Source organism: Plecotus auritus (assembly GCF_963455305.1).
Source record: "Plecotus auritus genome assembly, chromosome: 4".
In the NCBI taxonomy this organism is placed as follows: Eukaryota; Metazoa; Chordata; class Mammalia; order Chiroptera; family Vespertilionidae; genus Plecotus; species Plecotus auritus.
This window is the reverse complement of record NC_137775.1, coordinates 19,196,060-19,202,943: the sequence shown is the minus strand read 5'-3', so window position 1 is coordinate 19,202,943 and position 6,884 is coordinate 19,196,060.

Sequence of the window (6,884 nt, the reverse complement as noted above, 5' to 3'; positions counted from 1 at the left end):
CTGAAACTGGAACTAGTGGTCTTGGCTTTGTCAGAATACAACAACAACAACAGCAATAAAAACACATTAAAATATTAGAAACAGCCCAGCCTGTGTGGCTCAGTGGTTGAGCATCGACCTATTCTAGGCAATCACGATTTGATTCCCAGTCAGGGCACATGCTCGGGTTGCAGGGCCAAATCCCCAGTGAGAAGATGCAGGAGGCAGCAGATCAATGTTTCTATCTCTCTATCCCTCTCCCTTCCTCTCTCTCTAAAATCAATAAAAACATATTAAAATATTAGAAACAAAAATTATGATAATAGTAAAGGTTAGGCACAACAGAAGAGAAAGTAAATGAGATGGTAGATCACCCAGAATGCAGTAAAGAAAGACAAGACAATTACAAATGTAAAAGAGATGTTAAATGACATTGAGGGGAGTTTAAGAAGGCATAATATTCATTTAATTAGAATTAGAGCAGGAAAAATTAAGAATGGTGCAAGGCTAAGGTGAGGCAATATTCAGAGTTGTTATTTATAAACTTTCCAGAATTGATAAATGATACTAATTCTCAAAATTAGAAAGTACAGCATACTTCCTGAAATATTTTTAAAAAGTAATTGTCTAAATCATCATGTCATAGTGAAATTTGAGGAAATTGATACAAAGTTAAGACTGAGGCATCAAATAGCCAATAGTAGACTGCCAAAGCCAGACCACAAGCTGAAACCAAAGTGCTAGGGGGTAAAACTCTCAAGAGCCATGAACCAAATTAAACAATTAAAAAAATAAAATACTTTTAAGATAAACAAAAACAGAGAGGATGTACAATCAGTTGAATTCTCAATGCAAGACTATATATACACAAATTACTTATATATGACAAATATATATATCCAAAAAAAGAATTGTATCATTGTATCCAGAATATGTAAATAACTCCAACAAATCATTAAATAAAATGCAGAAAACTTAATTTGAAGAAAGGATAAAGGACAAGCAGGCATTTCATAAACAAGGATAGTCAAATAGATAATGACCATATGTAAATGTACTCAAAATCACAGCAGTCTTCAGGAAAATGCAAATTAAAGCCACAATGACATATACCATTTCAAATCCACCAGATGGCTAAAAAAAATTTTTTTAAATGACAAGAACAAGTTTTGAAGAAAGTGTGGCGCGATCAGAACTCACACATATTGCTGGTGGGAGTTTAAATTAATACATCTGCTTTTGGAAACCGCACTACCTACTAAAGCTAAACATATACCTACCCTATGACCCAGGAACTCCACTCTGAAGTGCTAGCCCAACAAAACTGAGTGCATTCACCTACCAACAAGGCATATATAAAGATGTCTGTAGTAGCCTTATTCATAACTAGAGGCCCGGTGCACGAAATTCGTGCACGGGGGAGGGGGTTTCCATCAGCCCAGCCTGCACCCTCTCCAATCTGGGACCCCTCGAAGGATGTCCGACTGCCTGTTTAAGCCCAATCCCGGTGGGATCGGGCCTAAATGGGCAGTCGGACATCCCTCTCACAATCCAGGACTGCTGGCTCCCAACTGCTCACCTGCCTGCCTTCCTGATTGCCCCTAACCGCTTCTGCCTGCCAGCCTGATCACCCCCTAACCACTCCCCTGCCAGCCTGATTGATGCCTAACTGATCTTCTGCCAGCCTGTTTGCCCTCCTGCAGGCCTGGTCACCCTTAACTGCCCTCCCCTACAGGCCTGGTCACCCCTAACTGCCCTCCCCTGCAGCCCTGGTCCCCCCGCAACTGCTCTCCCCTGCAGGCCTGGGTCCCTCCCAACTGCCTTTCCCTGCAGGCCTGGTCGCTCCCAACTTCCCTCCTCTGCCAGCCAGGTCACCCCTAACTGCCCTCCCCTGCAGGCCTGGTCGCTCCCAACTTCCCTCCTCTGCCAGCCAGGTCACCCCTAACTGCCCTCCCCTGCAGGCCTGGTTGCCCCAACTTCCCTCCTCTGCCGGCTTGGTGACCCCTAACTGCCCTCCCTTGCAGGCCTGGTCCCTCCCAACTGCACTCCCCTGCTGGCCATCTTGTGTCCACATGGGGGCAGGATCTTTGACCACATGGGGGCAGCCATCTTGTGTGTTGGAGTGATGGTCAATCTGCATATTACTCTTTTATTAGATAGGATAGAGGCCTGGTGCTCGGGTGGGGGCCAGCTGGTTTGCCCTGAAGGGTGTTCCGGATCAGGGTGGGGGTTCCCTTGGGGCATGGGGCAGCCTGGTCGAGGGGCCTGTGGTGGTTTGCAGGCTAGCCACGCCCCCTGGTGACCCAAGTGGAGGCCCTGGTATCTGGGGTTTATTTATCCTCTACAATTGAAACTGTGTAGCCTGGAACAGAGCCAAGCCTTCTGCTTGCTCCGTGGCGGCAGCCATTTCTATTGGGATTTATGTATCTTCTATAATTGAAACTTTGTAGCCTTAAGCGGAGGCCTGGTCTGGCCAGGGCTGCAGAAGCTTGGCTTCCTCCATTGCCAGCGGCAACCCTAGCCTCCTGCTCTTTCCAGCTCCGTGGCTGCCGCCATTTCTGTTTGGGTTTATGTATCTTCTATCATTGAAACTTTGTAGCCTTGAGTGGAGGCCTAGGCCAGCAAAGGCAGGTGGAAAGCTTGGCTTCCTCCATTGCTGGAGAAACCCAAGCCTCCCTCCTGCTCTCTGTGGCGGTAGCCATCTTGGTTGGGTTTATTTGCATATTCACTCCTAATTGGCTGGTGGGCGTGGCATGTGGGTGTAGCAGAGTGATGGCTAATTTGCATATTACTCTTTTATTAGATAGGATAGCTCCAAACTGGAAACAATCCATGCCTATGAGCTGTGGAATAGACACATAAATTGTAGAGAACAAGATAGCAATATGAATATACTTCAACACCATAATTTTGAAAGACAGAAGTCAGCCACAAAAGTAATATATGCTATATGGTTCCATTTATATTAATTTTAAGAACAAGCAACACTGCTTTATGTTTATAGAAGAAAGTACCCTGTTTGCATTTGAGTTGGTAATGATGGGATGGGGTACAATCAAGCTTTCTGGAATGCTAGCAACATTCTATCTCTTGGCATGTGACTGAATTCTAAGCAACAATGGAAATGAAGAGAGGAGGAGGGGTGGGAGCTGGATGGAGGGGTTCAATGGGGGAAAGGGGGCATTTGTAATACTTTCAACAATAATGATAAGTTTTTAAAAGAATAAAACAAATAATTTAAAAAAATTTAAGGTGGGGGGGCAGAAAATTTCCCCCCTACCCTTCTTAGTTCATATTGGCTGCACTAAGACTTAAATTGACATGAAACAGATTAAGAGGAGAAAAATAAAATTTAATTTTGTAAGCATGTACAGAGGTTTCATAGGTACAAAACCTTCCCTAATGGCCAAAGTAGGCAGCTTTTATACATTTTAGATAATAAGCCATAAATTTGTGAGGAAGTCACACGAGAATAGGCCTCAATTAATTAATGAAGAATCTAAACAGTTTATTGACACAGCCTTCTAAATACTGATTTAACACCACCTCATATGGAAATTTCAAGAGGAGTTTCAAAATTCTGAAGATATAAATGATAGAAACTAATGAATTTTAAGAACAGAAGCCCTAGAGTATATGTTATAGAAATAGAATTTGTTTTACTGATTGATTTTGAGAGAGAGAGAGAGAGAGAGAGAGAGAGAGAGAGAGAGAGAGAGAGAGAAACTTAGATTTGTTGTCCACATATTTATGCATTCACTGGTTTATTCTTGTATGTTCCCTGACTGGGAATCAAACCCACAACCTTGATGTATCAGGACAACACTCTAATCAACTGAGCTACCCAGACAGGGTTAGAAATAAAATTTTTAACTGGCATAAGGCCATTTAGGAAACAAGGACTACATTTCCCAGCCTCCCTTGTAGGAAGAAAAAAAAAAGAAATAGCGGGTTGGACATGGGAATGACCACTAGATGTTGCTAGTTGTCTAGTTTATAAATCTAAGCAGTTGTATTTCTCCAAAGCTTGCCTTTCTCTTCAATGGTTTCCAAACACCATACATAATCTAATAATAACTTTCAGCAAAATTGGAGCTTATAAACAGCTAAAATTATTAACATCCAAGTTTTTTTTAACACTTCTAACTCTCCACTCAATCTCTTTTCTTTATATACTAAAAGAGATAGTTTATACCCCTCAAATCTGGAATACAGTTATGATATCTAAAAAGTTACTCTTAATATAATGTTTTAATGTATAGCCTGCTCCTTTCATATCCATACTAATTAGGAAATTTTGCTGTAAGGACTACATATAACTCAATTATGTTATGACTTGATTCAACAGGGCACATGTATTCTAGAACTAGGCTAAATGAGTAACGTTTAAGCTTTTAATTATAGTGCTCGCTTTGGCAGCACATACACTAAAATTGGAACGACACAGAGAAGATTAGTATGGCCCTTGTGCAAGGATGACATGCAAATTCGTGAAGCGTTCCATATTAAAAAAAAATAAAATAAAATAAAAAATAAACTTTTAGTTATAGACTGCTTCTGTTTCTTCCTTTGTATATAACCTGGGAGTTGAGGAAGGGCCGTAACAGAACACTAGGATTTGGGGAAAGAATATTTGGTTGTGTCTGAAACCTACTGAACTGGAGAGGCAAAGCTCTGGTAAGGCAGTTTTAATGTTTGCTTCAGGCAGGTTTCTGTGTTTAACTTTTTTTCTGTTCAAGTGCAATGGAGGAAGCAAAAGTACTGAGCCTGGGAAGGGACTAGAAAGGCTTCATACTACCTCCAGGTCAATCAAAGGGCATGATATCAGGGGCGGGCTTCAGGCCACACCAGGGCATCGCCCAATGCCCAATTAGTGCTCACTAAATTTTATCTGGATCCTTGACCCAAAGTGTCAGTTGGTCTAAAAATATCTCATTGTGTCAGGATCAACTGCATCAAAAAGGGTAATTGAGATAAGTAAGAATTCAGGGTTGTAAGAGCAATGATACCTATTGTTACAATGTAAACTTTTCTATGTAAGACTGATGATTTTTGAAGTAATAAATAAATCATTTAGAAAAAACCTGCATCCAGATATTTATAGTAAAGCTTATATAGGAGCAGTGATTACCAATAGAAATTCAATTAGAAACTCGGGATTGTTTACATAATTTTACCATACCTCTATTAGTAATCCTTCTATCTTAAAGCAAAATTGAATAGGTATCTATAATTTTAAAAAAATCAGATAAACTTTAATAGATTAGACAACTATTCATTCAACTTAAGTTAAAGGAATAAAATTGCCAACTAACTGAAATTGCATACTAATTTTATAAATTCTAATATATCTCTAAAATATTTAAAAATATTCATTGATTTAATAATTAAACAATTGGTTTGTTTAGTTAAATTTAATCAGTCATCATGGTAGAACAGTTTCCTTATGTTTATGTCTTAAAATAAAAGAACTTTTTTGTATCAATTACTGACTTAGATATGAGAAAAATAGAACTTGATATTCACACACACAAAAATAATTTTTAAAAATTCATCTGAAGAAAACATCCATTATTTGGGGTTTAGTTGGATATTATATTTCTATTTATTTTCACTGGTATTTTAGAATATTTTTTACTATAGATAAACATGGCTAATTTTATCATTTATGAGTATATTTTCATGCCTAAGACAGGAATCTAGGGTCTGAAATAGTTCATAAAAACCAAGCTAATCTAAAAATGGAGTCTAGATTCTTGGTGTGGGCTAACTAACATTGTCTCCTCATTCTGTTTTCTTGTGCAGTCCCACAGAGCACTTCTTTTAAAGAAAAACAAGAAGTATCCTGAAGGAAAACTTGATTCCTGGTATTGTTAAGACCTGGGATATAATTTAAAGACCACAGGGTGATGCTATTAATAAAAATAAACTATATAGCAGTCAGTTTTTAGAAAAAGTGTTCTATTTGCTTGCTTTCTTTTGTTTTTGTAACTTTTTATTCTCAGTTGAATAAGTTTTATTCGTAACATTTTATTCTCAGTTGAAAAAATTCATTGTAAGAAGGTTTTAATTTAGTCTTTAGTTATTCAAATGAGCCTAACAGTTCCCAACTGTCAGCTGATAGGCACAAGCTAAGAGAGAGCTCAGAACGACCATCCACAAATTTGTTTAAGAATTTCTAGGCTTACCTCTATGTGCACTCACAAGGATCTGTTTCATATTAGCATATCAAAGCTATTGAGACCTGAGCTAATAAGTACATCCTTCTCCAGGTCCCACCATGGCTCCTGCGTAGGGCACATGTGGGACCAATCCAATAGCACTGAGGTACTGCAGAGGTTTGAACAAATGAACTGACATGGGAGCCACAGCCTGCAGAAGATGAGTAGTAAATCACAGCCTGAACTTTACCAGGTACATTCTCTGCTAAAATAAAAATGTCAATATTCTTCACAGGATTTAAACAAAGTCCAGAGTCTCGTAACATAATAGTCAAGATGGTCAGGATACAGTCCAAAAGTATTCAGCATATAGAGACAGAAATGTCAACTTTCCTGGGAAAATACAAACAACAGATGCTTACAGTGAGATGACATAGATGTTGGAATTTTCGGCAGAAGAATTTAAAGCAGCTATCACATAACATAATAGCTCAAACATGAAATCATAAACATTTTTGAAACAAAGAAAAAAATCTTTAAAGTGTTAACAAAATATAGGTGTCTATAAGTAGAAATTTTAGAATGGAAATATATAATAGAAATAAAACACTTAATGGACAAATTCAGTCAGAATGAAATTGACAAAGGAAAGAAAGAGCAATAGAAATTATCCATGTAAACAATAGAGAGAAAAGAGATTAAAATGCTATACATTTCTTCCAGAATATACAAGAGAGGTAAACA